General features: G+C 46.2%; 1 protein-coding gene and 1 long non-coding RNA gene across 4 annotated transcripts in view; one reads left to right on the top strand and one right to left on the bottom strand.

Moving 5' to 3' along the window:
• Positions 1 to 667, bottom strand: part of SYNDIG1 (synapse differentiation inducing 1) — a 49,013-nt gene extending 48,346 nt beyond the window's left edge. The window contains exon 1 of the mRNA XM_042051644.1: positions 580 to 667. The gene's annotated coding sequence lies outside the window, so the exon portion shown is untranslated. The remainder of the gene's footprint in view (positions 1 to 579) is intronic.
• Positions 88 to 13,288, top strand: LOC121675847. Of its 3 annotated transcripts, XR_006020248.1 has the most exons (5): positions 698 to 937; positions 1,229 to 1,308; positions 6,295 to 10,541; positions 10,829 to 11,173; positions 12,248 to 13,288. It is a non-coding gene; the product is annotated as an uncharacterized LOC121675847 (long non-coding RNA). The 3 variants fall into 3 exon arrangements; XR_006020249.1 differs by lacking the exon at positions 698 to 937 and adding an exon at positions 88 to 356 and having other exon boundaries at positions 6,295 to 11,173; XR_006020247.1 differs by having other exon boundaries at positions 697 to 937; positions 6,295 to 11,173.
• Positions 13,289 to 16,032: the final 2,744 nt, after the last annotated feature.

The following is a 16,032-nucleotide window of genomic DNA, read 5'->3' as shown; positions in this document are numbered from 1 at the left end:
CAGGATAGGAAGGAAAAGAAATTCAGTCCGGCGCCTCTCCGGAGCAGGACAGAGAGGGGAACGGGTATGTGCGGCTGCCAGGAGCTCAGCATCTCCTCCGCCTGCCCCCGGCTCGGGCTCTGCCCCCACATACCCCTGCACAACCCCTCTTCCCCTTCCCTGGGCTGGCAGGGCGGACGGGAGCTGGGAGGAAAGCTGCTCCGCCACAGTGCGCTAAATGGGATTCCTCATGGGGAAGAGGAGGGAAGGGAAAAACAGAACCCCGCGCGCACTTTCCCTTCCGATGCTCCCAATCTCGCCACGGCACTGGAAAAGCCTCTTCTCCCCCCAGACCCCGCAGGGCAACACCGGGCACGGTAATTTGGGCTCTCCGCAGGGCATCGGGGAAGCACCTCTGCGGGCGGCCCCGCTCAGCCCCCGCGCTTCCCTGCGCTCCCCCCGGAGTCCCTCCGCCGCGGCGGCTGCGGGAGCCGCGGTGCCCCCGCCTCCGCTCCGTGCTCCGGAGGATGCGGCGGAGCGGGTATTTGGTGCATCGCTGCCCGGAGGGGATGGGACAGGGTGGGCTGGGGGGTCACTCACCTCCCTGCAAGGTGACCCGCGGCGCGGTGCTCCCGCTGGCGCGGCCGGAGGGGCGGCTCAGCGCCCGGGCGCTCCGCCCGGCAGCATCCCCGCGGCGGGGGCGGCGGCGGGGACCGGGCCCGGGGCTGCACAGCGCGGGCGGCGACGGGGCTGCGCTCCTGCACCGCCTCGGCGGCACTGTGGGCTCGGGAGGAGGAGGAGGAAAAAGATGAGGGAGGGAGGGGGAGAGAGAGAGAGAGAGAGGCAGGCGGAGGGAGAGAGGCAGGAGAACGAGCCCTGCGCGGCAGCGCGGCCAACTTTCCTTCTGCGGCGCAGCAGGAACAGCCTCCCGTCCCTCGGTGTGTAACCCCCGCCCCGGGTGAGTATGGCAAAACCCTCCCCTCTCTGACCCCCCTCTCCTCCTCCTCCTCTCTAGGCCTTCCTCCCAGCCAAGTCTCCTCTGTTCCCCCCGCACACCGGAGCTCAGCGAACCTCCGCGGGCACCGCTTCTCTCGCCCCAGCCCCGCTGCCCCACACCCTGCCCTCCCCCGGGACTGCTCCCCCGGCCACAAGGGACTGCCAGCACGGAGCCGGGCACAGCTCCCCAAGGCGATGGGGAAGCTCCGGCAGGTCTGCAGAACTTTAATTGTTCGTGTGGTTTATTTTTCAGCGTAATGACGAGCACACTGGGCTGCATCCCACGGCATTGAGGGGTGTTCCCTGCTTTCCTAATAATCCTGCGTAATAGGGGTAAGCAGTGTTCATTCACTCCTCTTTCCATTCCCAACAGGCCTGCTAGCCAAGTCATTTGCCTAAAAGCGTCTCTGTCACCACTTCTTTCTAGATGCTTCAGCATCCACGGCTCAAAATGCTGTTGGGAAATCACATGTCCCGTTTAGATCACCGCTTTCCTTTGCCTTTACAGGGAGAGAGACACGAGGACATAAAGCCCTGGTGCATTTTTGTTGCCTCCACCTCTCTGGGTTAAGGCTTTTTTTCCTCTCGCTGCTTGCTTATCATTTGTTATTCATACTCCCAAAATAAGCCGTGCCAAAATCTTTGCTTAAGGAGAACGTTCAAGATTTAAAACACACATTAACTAACTTGAGCCCATATTAGGGTTTTTCTCCAGCCCTGTTTTCTGCTCTTCCACAACATTTTATTGGCCTTCCAAACTCACTTTGTTTTAGTATATCCTAGTGGGTATTCACAGAACATTTTTGTCTCCTTCTAAATATCTGGTCCACTGTTAATTCCTGAGTTGATCTGGACTGCAGGGAGGCTTTGTATCTTAGAGAAAAGAGTTTCTGCCTTAATGTAATAGGCACTGGGAGACAATTCATACATAATTAGCAGAAAGAAATAACCCCAAATTATGATCACCCTGATTCTCCAGAGTGTTTTTCACCTATACTTTCTTGAGAACAGCAGTCTCTAACTCATATTCATTATACCTTTACCAAGTAACACTTTCTAGGTCATTCCATCCTGCTTGTGCAGGGACTTAACTTTAGGGGGGTTGGCTTGCAACAAAAGCTGTTTCAGCTCCTACAGTGCAAATTCATCAATCATCACTGCTACCGATTGGAGATACCAGCTAGTTTGGATGGATGGTGAATTCTGGCTGAAATACAGGTTTTTAGTGACCAAATGTATTTGTGAAATAGGGGGAAATCCAAAAAGATTTGTTAGGATATTTTTTTTAAAGAAAAAAAATTCATTTATACAGAATGGACTGGGGAAGGGATTTCTGAATCATCAAGTCAGATTTTCTTGCTTCCAGGCAGTTTTGTTTCCTTCTAACACTTCCAAAATGTGCTTTTTTCCATGATGCTATCAAAGTGAGGTTCAGTGACACCAGGGAAGTAAGAATTTTCTCTAACACTCCACCTTTACAATTCTCCCCACACCAAACTAAGCACATCCTTCCTTCAGTCTGGGAAGACCACGGGACCCTGTGCCCATGAGGAAATCAGGAGCCATTTGGTTTACTTGAATTTTGCAGCAGAACCAAGAAAATCTAAGTAGAGGAGCAATCACAAACCAACAATGACAGGGGTTGTAACCATTGCTACAGACCAGGGCATATTTTGCTGGTTTTTGTAATCAGCCTCTTCTCTTGCCCAAAACCACCAAAGAATCTACCAATGCTCTAATTAACTCATAATTAACTAGTGTTAATTATGCCACTTCCCTATTGTACTACATTTGCCATAAATTGTCCTGTTGCTTTTGCTGGGAAGCCGATGACTGTGCCTGATTTGATTTTGATATTTGCGGCTCACTGGTACCCTGCTGATTTTTGGAGAAAGTTCTTCAAATAGCAATAGAAAGGGGCTTGTGGTGAGGCAGGTGAACTGCAGCAGGCTCCTTTGTGATTTGGTGGTTTCTCTTCAGGTGCAGCAGCATCACTGTCAGTCTTCAATACCAGGTTGTGCAATGCATCCTTGATGCATGGGGCCAGCATATTTCACAGTGTCTTGTGGGAAGAAATTGGGGGGCTCATGCTATGTGTCTAGCAGTGGTAACTAACCCTTTCTTTTTGTTTCTAAAGGTGCTTTCCTCCACAGCTGATGGAGATGCACCTCAGCAGGAAAGCTTCTGTGCAAACGGAAGCACAAAGCGCGGCACTGACAGGGAGCAGCACGAAATGATATTTGAAAGGGGCAAAGCTGGGGAGGAAGAAAAGTCCCCCTCCCTTGGGTCTGATGGCTGTTGGAGCAGGGCAGCCCATGATGGCTTGGGAGCCTCCAAGGTCCTTCAGTTTCTGTCTGTGAGGAGTTAGGGATTTGGGAGCCACCAAGGCAGGATGTAAAAAGGAAATGCTGCCTGGCAGCAGAAATGACCAGAGATGTACAAACAGCTCTTCTTACAAAATGGAGGTTTGCAGGAGTCAAGGAAGGGATGAGACTTTGCAGGCACATGTCACTATAGCTTCAGGGAAATCACTTCACCACGAATCGCTCTGACCAGGGCTGTCACAGGGCTGATGCTGACCCAGCAATTGGCCACTACCTTCAGTGGAAGCACCCTGAGGAAAAGCACCTGGATGGGGAGTCACACAGTCCTGATCTTTGCTCCCCTGGGTGCTCTGCACCACCTCAGCAGTCTGTCTGGGAGAGTCCTTGGAGACAGAACTGCTGTGAAAGCCTCAGGGCCAAACCATGTGGGAACCATTGCAATGTGAGAGCAGGAGAGTCCTGGTCTGGAAGCCACACATCCAATGCTGCAAGAACAGAGCTTTGTGGTAGCCAGGAGGATTTCAGGAGAATCTTTAGCTGGTACATCTGCTGATGTGCTGAAATGCTTGTGGGAGTGTCACGTTACGCTGCGGTCCTCAGCTGTCCAAAGTCAGAATCTAGGATATGATGCATGCTCAGGACACCACGAGTAAGCAAATGGAAATACAGTGCCTTGCAAGTGCATTCCTGGTCTGTAGGAAGAGCAGCAGCACCACCTATCACCGCAGAGGGAAAGAGAGAGGATAGACAAAGTGCTACTCCTCCTGCCTGTTCTCGGTACAAGACTGGAGCCCAGATTTTCTAGATCACCACAGAGAAACCTCCTTTTTCTAGCAGAAGAACCCACCCAATTTAAATCTTTCACTGCATTCCTTCTGCTAAACCTTCCTGTGGTGCAAAGCCAGCAGAAGGAGGTGGGAGGGATGGAAAGGTGAAGGTTTTGGAGGAGAAGGGCTGAGAGCTGGTATTTACAGTGATAATGAACCAGAATAAAAATAATAACCTTCAGGTCTACAATACCCAAAGAATTGTTCATCACTCAGAGGGCACAACTAGGCCCAAGGACCCTGTGCTCCACGTTGTGCAGGGCTTTTGTCTTGTGGGTTCTGTCAGTCAAAAATCCTGGCACCAGAATTATTGGTATGGTATGAACCATATGTAGCTTGATTATAATTCAGAGTGATGGAACAGAGCAATCAGGAAATAGCCCAAAATCTGTAATTTCTTCTTGCCAAAGGCAAAATGAATCTTTCCATGTAATTGGATCCAACCCCAAAGGCATAGCCAGGAGTGCTTTTAACTTTCCGAGAAAGAAAAATTGGTTAACTGGAGTGGCTGAGCTGTGTGGGTGCTGAAGTTTGTGTTGATTTGTTTGCTGGTGGTTCTGAAACCAGAATAAAAATGAGAGTTTGGATTAAGCCAAGCTGAGCACGTTTTTTTCTCATTCTGTATTCACAGCAAATCGACAAGCAAAAGATACAATTTTTTGGCTGAGTGAATGATGTAGCTTAGCTCAAGATCAAATGTTTCATTGCTCTGAACTCTTCTTTATAAACTGGATATGCATACTTACTTGCAACAGAGGGAAAATCTAAGCACAATCACTGCCTAATTAAACCAGGAGTGGCTGCTAGATATTATCTGCCAGGAGGATGAAAGAGGTCTTTGCATCTGGTGCTAAATTAATTTGGAGGGACCTGTTAGGAAAAGTGGGACAGGACTAACATTTTATAGATTCCAGTCTCCAGAAGGGGTTGTCTGTATCTCCTTTGCCTTAGACAAGTTGCTTGAATTCAGCCAAAGTGGCCCCGTTTCTCATATGTCCAGGAGCTGAGAGACTCAGAGGCTCAGAAAAAACCTGCACTGCTTTTATTTTGCCATCTGTGCCTTGCCTCACTGCATACAGCTCTTGTGTTTGAACTTCTGGGGATTCTTCCAGGAAGCCTTACAGCGAGTTCTGGCACCAGTGCTTTCCTGTCCAAAAGGTGGCTTCTTGACCACTATGGGCACCTCCAAGGGAGAGGGAACTGTGTCATTTTTGTGCTGCCTTGCACTGGCCTTTGGAGGTAGAAGGAAAGGCACAGGCTAATTGAGATGTGGCCATCTGTCAGACAGAAAACATGCCAAGGCCACCTTGTGACTTTTTTATACAGGACAGAACCAGCCACTGGTGAAGTATTTAGGTGCTACAGACCTTGAATGGAGTCCGACAAATATCTGAGATGATAAAGGTTCCTCTTGGATGTGATTAAGGATCTCCTGAGTTATCTAGCACCTCACCTTAAGTGCCTTTTCATCCACTGTGAAACTGCTTTGTTGAAATCAGACACTTCTCTGGAGCTGAGTGCCATGAAATTCGGCCCATTGTGGATTGCTCAGGCACCCAGGATGTAGGGACCTGTATATAAGCATGGTCCTTTCTCCAAAAATCTGGTACTTCAGGTAGCCAGGACAGTAAAAGCGGGGTTGGAGGCACCTAGTCCTGTAGGGGATCTCAGACCTGGATTTATATCTGGGCATGCTAATGGGTTAAATTAATTGCTGATAGATAAAGTTAAATTAAATTGATTGCAGATTGTCCCATTGAGCTGGTTCACTCCCTTAAAGATTTTTGGGCACGTGAAGAAGCCCTGGATCACCCAGGCAGTGTCAAAGGACTCAACACAAGTCATCTGGGGGAGGTACAACTCTTGGGAGCAGTGTCTGGAAGCAGGAGGATGCTGAGCTGAGCCTTCTGTGTCTGATTCCCACCTTGGCAATTATGATTTAAGGAGAATGCCAGGCTCTTTTCTTGCTGCCTGCAGCCTACACAGTGTGGGTGAAGCCCCATAGCTTAGAAGCCTCAACAGCAGCTGTGCACAAAGGACATGATGGGTTCCAAATTCTCCATCATCCTTCAGATTTAAACGAGCCAGTGCCTGTCCTGTAACATTGGAAAAATGCTTTGGTATTGGCAAAACCAAAAGAAAATGCCTTTTTCTTTCTGCACTAACAGGCTGTGAAAATAAAGAGGAGTTCAGATTTCCAGTTCCAGTCTCCTGCTGCACCTCCCATGCTAAGGACACAAACCTACTGCTCCTCAGGATGCCTGACAAGAGCCTGCAGACCTGTTAAGGCATGGAGGCACTGACAGGACCTGCCCTCAGTGTTGTCTACCCAGACAGACCATGGAAAATGGCTGGACACGACAGGAGAAGGTCCTGAACATGAGAGAGAGCAAGAATGAGAAGCTGGTGAAAATTGGAGATAGCTCCATGAGGAACAATCAGATTTCCCTGGTGGGGAGGAGAAAGCTACTGATATGAAAGCTTGTGGAAGGGCAAAGGTGAGGAGACAGGTGAGACGGATAGGACATGGTGGTTTGTAAGCAGTGTAGCTGAGGAGAAATGGCTCAAATACTGCACAACATTGCACTAGATCCACTAAAAGAATTAATCCATCTGGCTGAAAAATACCTAGCTGCCAGGAATCCTCATTGAATTAACTGATTGAATTGCAGAGGGGAACATAAATTTATCTTTCTTATTAATTTCCCTTTGCTTACCTGTCTTTTATATATGATGAGTGAGGGTTCTTTTCACATGGAGTACCTGTTAAAGAGAGAGGACAGGTTTTACCCAAAGCAGATGTCCTAACAAATAACCCTAGAGGTACTCTGGAGATTCTCTGCATGTCCTGTGTGATGCAGAAAGCCTAGGAGCTTGTGTTCCTAGTGCCTTAGCTCCCAAGATGGCATCCTGCTCTGACTATGGAGATGTTTTGAGGCAGACATGCTCCACTTGTCATAACTTAGCCAGAACTTCCAGGCTCAGAGCACCGGGATCTGTACAGGAAAGTTCCTCAGAAGCCTCAAAGACCCCTATGATTCCAGGGGGAAAAAAAGGCATGATCTTGGTAAAAAAAGCAGATTCTTGTCTCTTGCCTTCCTGTTCATGGGAAGAGGTCTGGATGCCAAACTCCTTTTCCTTTTCACCTTACTCATCAGTGTCCCAAAAAACCAGACCTCTTTTTCCTTACAACAATGAGGGGATCACCTACAGCTTGTTCTCTGCTGGTCTCTTTGCATATTACAATATATATTTGTGTATATATAGCAGAATTTTGAGATCCCTTCTCAGAAAGGAGATCTATAGTGGAAAAGGAAGATATTTTCCATGTAAAGACAATGTTAAAGGTAGACAGGGACATGTCGGGGCTCTGGTGTTCAAGAAAAGTCTCCCAGCTGAAATCAGCGAAGAGTTGTGCTTCCAAATTAATTGCATGCTTCTGTCCTTAGCATCTGGGCATGAAATCAAAACTGATGAGCCAACAAAGCAGCACTGAGCTGCTCCTTCGAGCAGTCACCATCAATAACGAGAAATACTAGGAGAAGTACTCTTTGAAATTCAAATCACAGGGAGCATCATTTAAAAAGGAACTCAGGAGGAGCAGAAATACCATGCACCATACATTAATTGTCATGCATGTGACAAAATCTTCAGCGTTGCTGTTACTTAGCAGCATTAAATTTATTCCCAGGTTATTAATACCATACCAGGGATGAAGTAATTAAACTGGCAGCCCATTTCCTCCGAACTGGAGGCCAGGCCTTCAGCTGGTGTAAATCAGAACAGCTACACTGCAGTGACTTGGTTTTACAACCAGTTGGGAAACAGAGCCATTTATTCTAAAAAGGGAGAGCTGAAAAAGAACTCGAACCCTTCATCACTTCATGTTGTCCCTTCTCCCCCAGAGTGAGGGTAAGCAAGCAGGGCTAAAGTCACTGCTCACCTGGAACCGCTCCCAGAGCACACTGCAAACAATCTGCTCCCAGCAGATTTAACAGATTAAATTTGGAAGGTTAAATATTTAGTAACATGCTAGTGATTTCTTCCAAATGGATACACCCTGTATGCTATTCCTTTTATACCCAAACCTACCAGAAATACTCACAGATCTGTTTTGACAGAAATTAATTGGGTAGGAAAAGAGCTGATTTAGAGTTCATCACCCTGTCCTCCCCTTTCAAGCCCTCCAGCTTTTTGCCTTCCTGGCCACGTTTGGATACATTCCTTCAGTCTGACCCAAGTTCTTAAGCTTCTGTGGCATCCCAAACTGCCAGAGGTACTAGACATACATCATCTTATTGTGTGGTTGCAAAAAATGTGTGCATGTTCTACAGCCATCTCTTCCAGATGAACTGTTTTTGCCTTTTTTTTTTTTTTTTTTTTTTCATTTCTTAGGTAGAGTTTTATACCCTTCTTTAGTCAAGGCTGAGTTTTGCAGGCACCATCTGGCCCTGAATTAAAAATGGCAAATTTTTCCATTAAAATTGCTTTTCAGCAGAAATTCTTTGAGGTTTTGGGGGGGGTTGTGGTTTTGTTCTCTCTTTGTTTTCAGCAGGTGTTTGTTCTCATTGAGAACTTTGGCTTCCAAAATGAAAATTTGACCTTTCTCCTCAATGTTTAGGTGTTGCAACTCCTCACTTTTTCATTTATGGAAAACTGCAGTGTGTAAGGGCATATATTGTTTTGGGGCATATTTTTGGAAGAAATATCACAACTTCTGATTAAGAACCCTCCATATTTCACAGCTCTTTCCACATTCCACATGGAGCTATCCAGTTAAAGATACTTTGGATGAATAACCCAATACTTTCGAAGTCCAAATATCTGTATTTTTGGTACTAGATCATTGCCAATCTTCTTCTTTCTTCCCCTACTGACAAAATGACACTATGTTACACCAGTTTTTATTGGTGTCTTGGAAATTTCTCTTTGCTTGGTTAGTACAGATTCTCTCTTTCACAATGCCTTGTCTCCATTTTAAATGCCTCTTACCTGCAAGCAATTAGTCTGCCAGCTTTATCCACCTCTTGTAATCTACCTATTCTATAAATTACTGGAATCACTGGGACAGAAACCCTCCTCTTTCTTACATTTCTGTGTAATGCTTACAGGGGAGGCAGAGAGAATCTAAGCTTTGGGATTTACAGCAGTCACTGCTTCATAATTAATGAATGATAATGATACTGAAAAGGTGGCTTTTCCCTCTTTTTTCAGTCCAAAAATCTCCTTTCCTCCAGGGAAATGCAGCACAGGATCCCATAGGGAAATTTTCTCCTGATCACCAAGAGGAAAACTTAGAGCAAATTATGCTGAGCATATAAAATGCAGAAATGAGTCCAGGCTGCTTAAGACAGTTGACAAGGCAAAGCTACTGGATCCAAATTGTTATGTCCAGCACATTCTAACCTCAGAGGTGGTCAGTCAAAGCTTTGTGTGATACTCCTATCACCTCAAACTATTGGAATTTCCAACTACAACACACCTACAGAGAAGGCAAGGAAGAAGACATTCGCATTTTATGTAAAACAGCTTCAGCTGGGGTGAATTGGCATGGCTGATGTGATTAGACTGCTCTTCATCAGAAAGAAACCCTAAGGATCCTATGACCCATGATCCTATCCTAACTCTACTTTTTGAAAAGTTTAAAACATATGAACAGTAAGCCTACTGTTAACACTTAACGAAAACAGAAGTGTGCCCATATTCTCATTTTTTCATATGCCAAAAGACTTGGATGCAGACTGCAGAGACTGATTTCAGGTACTTTAGTAATGGTTTAAGCTTGGTCCATCTTTCTTCTCTGTCTGAACATATCTTCTCTCATCATTATCATTGCTTCATATTTTTGTGGAGGAAGCTAAGGAAGTTCAGTGGAATAATTGTCTGGGATGCACTGAAACCCAAATGTCTCATTTTTAGGGCCAGTTAAACAGGTGGGATGAGAAAGTATTCAAGCATCTTGGAAAGATCCTGAGGAAATTGTTGTCTTCCATCCCTGAAATCTGAACCTCCAAGGAAAATGTTTACTGCAAAGGCAAATTTAAAGAATGCTGAGGCACTTTGATGGCGTGTGTGCCTTGGCCTTTCTCCTCCCACCACTGCTTTGCTGCTGGAGAGTGTTATGCCTTGGCTTCTTCAAACACAGATTTTCCAAGTGTCTGAAGTATCAGCTGGAGTATTCTCCTAAAGTCACTCCCTAACACTCCTGCCTGGGTAGGACACAGTACTTCTCTCATTGAAGGATCATGAGTTTCTCTAATTCCCTTGGACTTGAGGGTCTGCAGTTTGCTCCAATGACCCTTGAGCATAGTTTTGCTCCAAATGTACTCATTGGGGAAGACTACTGTGTTCGTCTCCAGCCTTATCCAGTTGGTCCTCTGGCATTTCAGTGTTAAAGCAAACTTCACCAAGGGAGGTAAGTTAATTTTCAACTGTATGTTTCAGTATTTCCAGGCCTTGGCTGAAGTCAGAATTTCAGAGAATCATAGAATCACACAATAGTTGGTCTCCAAAGGGACCTTTAAAGGCCATCTAGTCCAACCCCCTGCAATAAGCAGAGACATCTTCCACTGGACCAGGTTGCTCAGAGCCCCATCCAGCCTGACCTCAAAAGTTTTCTCTGAGCAACCTGTTCCAGTGGTTCAACACCCGCACCATAAAAAATTTCTTTGTTATACCTAATCAGAATCTCTCTTCTTTTAGGGCAGATTTCTTCAGAGCTTTATAGTTCCTAAGGAAGAGCAAAAATCACTTCAGTGAAAGCACAGGCTTGATGTGTCTGGAGAGGCTTTGGAGGAGCCTCCAGGCCAGCTGAGATGCTGCTGGTGGACATCAGAGCTAAAGGCATTGCTCCAGGAATTAATCTGGCCCCTGAGCAGACTGTAGGATGCTGGCACCAGCCCTCTCCAGGCTGGGAGATGGTTTCCACTGGGACACCGAGAGCTGTAGCTCCCAGCTGACCCTATATCTGGGCCCAGCAAGAAATGCAGGGCCTCAGAGAAGCAGCAGCTACAGCACTGTAACTACAGTCACAGCATTTTGTCAGAGGTATGGACTTGTTCTCACTGCTGGGTGAAGTTAAGCTGAAAGCTGACGTTGAGGCTCCAGTTGTTCCCTGGAGTTGGGACTGCCCTGGCCAAGAATGGGAGGCTGTGCCAAGGCAGCTGCTTTCTCTTCCTCGCCCTTCCCACAGGTCCTGTGTCTGTCCCAGGATGGATGCTGAGCAGGGGCAAGTGGAAACACTCAGCCAAGTGCTAAATATTTTATGCTGTTGCCTGATTGATTTTAAACTGTGCTTACTTGGCAACGCCCCTCAGGACGGGTTATGTAAGATTGGACGTGTTTGTTCCTGATGCTGGGGCCTGTAAACCCCTCGTGTGCTGGCAACAGCTGAAGAGCCTGCATTTAAAACTGGAGCTGCAGCACTGCTTGGCTCACACTGCCAGCTCTGCCCTCCACCCCCACTGTGGCATGGCAGTGCCACTGTCCCCAGCAGTGAGGTGCACAGTGGCCAAGCCTCAGCTGCTCAGCTGCCGTCCTTCCCCTGCAAGGCCGGCTCGAACAAGGGACATCTGTGTGTCCATACTTGTGTTTGTGACCTCTTAATATCTTCTTGGGTGTTTCCCCACTTCAGGGAGCTGCTGCTGGTTTGCTTTTCAAGTGGCAGGTACTCCACTGCACTAGGACTGGGTGAGAAAAAGCAGTGCAGGACTCGGGACTGCAGAGACCTGCTGCTGCAGGAATCACTAAAATCACCTTCACATGTGATGAAGAGTGTTTCAAGCCTGTGTGTACTCAAAATGATGTTCAGTAGGGAAAAAAAGGCCAGGTGGAGAGAAAACCTCCAAAGATCCCTTGTCAATACCACAGAGCTTTGTTGGTTTAAGATTTGCCTAATTATCTACAATAACAGGGAAGGAGAGAGACAAAACTATGCAACCCTGGTGAGATCAGCTGTTGTCTTGCCAGATTTTCAGAAAGAGCTTCTGAGGAGTCTCAGAGAGGAGAAAGGATGGCAATAGTAAACATGGCTGAGTTGCAAAACAGCAGCTTTGATGTGTGAGATGGGAAAAGCTTATTTTTTCTGTAAAATAATGTACTTTTTATTGCACTTTTTCACAGTCCAACCAAAAGGTGAAGGACCAGCCATTACAGCCAGCAGCATGGGCCAGCATCTCAGCTGCAATGGATGACAGAGTCTGTCAGTCAGCCCTTGGGGTACAGCTGCTTGCTCTTCCCAGCACACTGCCAGAAGTGCCCTGGCCAGACAGAGACTTTGGCAGCCCTCAGCCCTTTGCACAGCTGCAAGGAGGAAACAACAGAGCTTTCCCAGCCCCTGCAGCAGCCTACATCACCCTCTGTGCATTTCTTTTAGGTTTCTAGTCACAGATCCCATCAGAGCTATGGAGAAACCTGGAGCTGCTGCGGGCAGTGGAAGTTTTGCTCTTGACCCGCCCATCCACCTTTTGTCATTACTGGTCTGTTTGTACCCTGGGAAGAAAAACTTCAAAGAACAACTGTTTCCGGCTGGTGGTGTGAGATTCCATTAATGTGTGCTGTGCTGGAGTTTGAAGCTCCCTGGCACACTTTAAATTTCTAATTGGCTGTTATCTCTAAGGGGAACCTGACTGGGCAGCTGCAATCTGATGGCACTACCATCAGGGAGACAAGGAAGGGCCAACTCTGCCTCTTGGTGAGAGAGTTTTGACTGTTTAGGAGATGATGAGAAGGATGGGGAGGCCTCTTAAACTTTTCTCAGTAGCTCATTTCAGTAATTGAGACTGGTGCTAGCTGCATGCTTAAGCAGACCATCAATCTCAGCTCTGTATGCCACCAAATCTCTGGAAAAAGGGGAGAAGATGGGCTAGGCTGGAATAATAAATCTGCCCTAATCATCATGTTAAGGGCTATCTTCATGGGACTGGTGTTATAAATCTGGTTATAAAGAAGAAACTAAATAAGGAGCATTGGGGGGAGTCTTATCCATGTCAGGAAGTATTTTCTGAGTTGTCTCAGTATGAGGCTAAATGTATCTGTTGAAACATTTTAGTAGGCAGAAAAGTCATTTTTTGACAAGATGAAAATTTTCCCACCCCATTTGTGTTACTCTTTTATTTTTACTTCATATGCTGTATTGGGCAATAAAGATTTTCAGTCAATTTATTTCCAAATTAGTTCTTTCTAACATTTGCTCTCGGGGGGGCTCATTCTTTCAGCTCTCTTGATCCCCAGCTCGTGGATGAGGGTCAAGGGATAGCAGAGTCTTCAGCACTTCTCTGGAAGGTGATTAATCCCATGCAAAAAAAGCATTGCTTAAAAGCAACAGGGACCCCAGCGTAAAAAGAATTAATACTTAAAACATCTGAGTTGTACTGACTGGATGAGGTGATGCCTTCTGCTCTCCAGGGACCACGTTAGAGCTCTGGCTATGTCCATCTCTGTGTGGTAGTCCACTGAACAGGAACCAGGATATCTTTTCAGGCCCTGCAGGCATGGGGATAGCAACCGCTGCACAGCCCAAAACCTGCTGTGGATTATCTTCCAGGTGCACCAAGGTGGGTGTGGCTGGGGTCCCTCAGTACCAGCTCTTCTCCAGCTCCTGGTCCTCCTACCCCCTGGAGTGACTTGGAGGAGAAATGAGGACAAGCTATTAGCTTCATAATAACTGTTCCCTTCACATTCATTGTTTTTAGACATACACCATTGGATTTTTGTGTTGAGGGGGTTTGAAAAGCTATTCACACGAAAGCAAGCATCTGGAATAAAAACATCTCCAAAGAATGCCTTTTGCATGCTTCCCACTAAGACAGCAGGACTTGCACTTAGCTGCAGGACTTGGCTGGCATTGCCTCCAGCAGCATCTGCCCCAGGTAGATGCCTGGAGCAAGAGCTTCTGACTGACAGGAGCGGCCAGGAGAGCTCAAGAGGGTGCTGTGACTGCAGAGCTGCTGGGTGAGGCTGATGGGAGCTATTTCCATTGGGCATGAAGGGGCAATTTACTTTTTAATTTTTTTTTTCATATTTTAGGCAATAGATATGCCAGGAAAAGTAGCCTGATTGCATGAACCAGACTCATCCCAGAGGAATGGAGGGGGCAAAAGAGGTTTACTGTATTGTGGAGCAGAAGTAGTAAACACAAGGGCAAGTGGGATATGTCAGAGAAAAATCAACAAAACATCATAAATTAATGTTCTTGGGAGGCCTCTGGGTAATTGGCAGCTTTACTCGATCCATATTTTTTTGGAAATGTAGTAAACAAAGTCCCTCTACAAAGATCCCTCATAATATCCATCAAGGCTAAACTGGGTCAAGCACTTCACATATTCACAATCAGTGGGGAGTAAGGGTCTGTTTTCAAAGAGCAAGATCATTGAAGATGCCTTCCCTTCTCATTGACCTGTGCTACCCATCATATTCACACGGACATGAGGAAAAACTTGAGCAGTGGAATTGCCAAGACTGCAGATGATACAGAATTACCTAGGATGGTGATGGGGATTCAGTGAAGATTGGGGAAAAGGGTTTCCAGAGTAAGTTGTCTGCAAAGTGGCAAAGGAAATCCCGTGTCAAATGGAAAGAAACTGTATCATGGAAAATAAACCTTACAATACACAAATTGTGCATTACTGTTAACACTCACAATGCAGATTTAGAGTTAGTCTGGAGAGCAGCACTGACAGTGCTACCACCTTCCTCAACATCAGGCATCCTCCCTGCCAGTCAGTCTTGTATTTTGAAACACCTGTGGTCTGACAATAAAGCCAAATTCCAATCTGCATGTGTTCTGACTCCCTAGCACAAAATTCCTGACACTGTCCTCTTGCCTGTATGAACATCTTTGCATCTGCTAAAATTTTTAAGATTTGGCCATTTTTTCTTACAATCCTGTGTGCCCCATTGAACAGGTTATTCAAAAGGCAAAGAAAAGACCAGGGGTAAGCAGCATCCTGCCTTTTATCAAAACCTTTCTTTTATGTGGGATTCTTGTATACACCTCCTGAACAGTGTGGAATTAAACATCCCATCTTACAGGTTGCCTTTCATTTTCATTTAATTTACACGTGGTCCTACAGCTTCTCTTTTATTTCCAGTGCAGTGTGTCCTGAATACATCAGTTTTATTAGTATGGCCTGCTCACATAATCTCACAGTCTGCTCATCATCTTTGTCCTAAAGAATTTCATGATCACAGCCTGTTTCTTGCGGTACCGATAGAAAACCCTCTTCATCCTTTCTTTGAGAAAGGATGCTTTGTTTTCCACCTTCTTCTTAAGAACTAAAGAAAAAAGAAAGGGAGAAAACCTACAAATTCTCCTTATGGCATTCTCCTTTTCCAACAGTTCCATCACTGTGTGCTGCATTTGTTGTCTTTCTAATGTATCCCTGCAGCAGGATGATGCTTTTTCGCCAAAGTTTTGTCTTGTCTGTTCCCCACTGTTTATACAGTTATCATTAAATGTTCCTGTCATATCTTAACCTTGTTGGTTTTTTGTTTCATCTTTCCCAGCTCTCTGTAACCCACTCTCACCTCAGCACACAGCCATTAACATACAGAGCACGGCTGCTGCTGTTGTTCCTCTCATTATTACCATAATGGCTCAGGCCAGAGGAGAGAAGCAGCTTTAGGCACTGTACAAATAACAGACAATCCCTGACAAAAAGAGAAAGCTCTAGTGTTGTTCAAAATAATAATGAAATCACTCCTGTGAGTATCCCTGCTCTTCCTTTAAAATATTCATTTTTAGCCATTGGAAAGCTACTATTAAATGCAATGTGTTTTCCCTCTATTTTTTTGACAGAGTGTCCTGGGTATAGAGGCAAGGGGGTAGAGCTTTTAGCCCTGTCTATTCTATACCATGCACTCTCTTCAGAAGCGTTTTTATTTGTTTGGTGGTGAATACCCACCTT

The sequence above is a fragment of the Corvus kubaryi genome, unplaced genomic scaffold (genome assembly GCF_017639235.1).
Source record: "Corvus kubaryi isolate FWS band 111438036 unplaced genomic scaffold, C.kubaryi_AGA036_p1.0 76, whole genome shotgun sequence".
Taxonomy (NCBI): Eukaryota; Metazoa; Chordata; class Aves; order Passeriformes; family Corvidae; genus Corvus; species Corvus kubaryi.
This window is presented reverse-complemented; position numbering and strand designations above follow the sequence as displayed.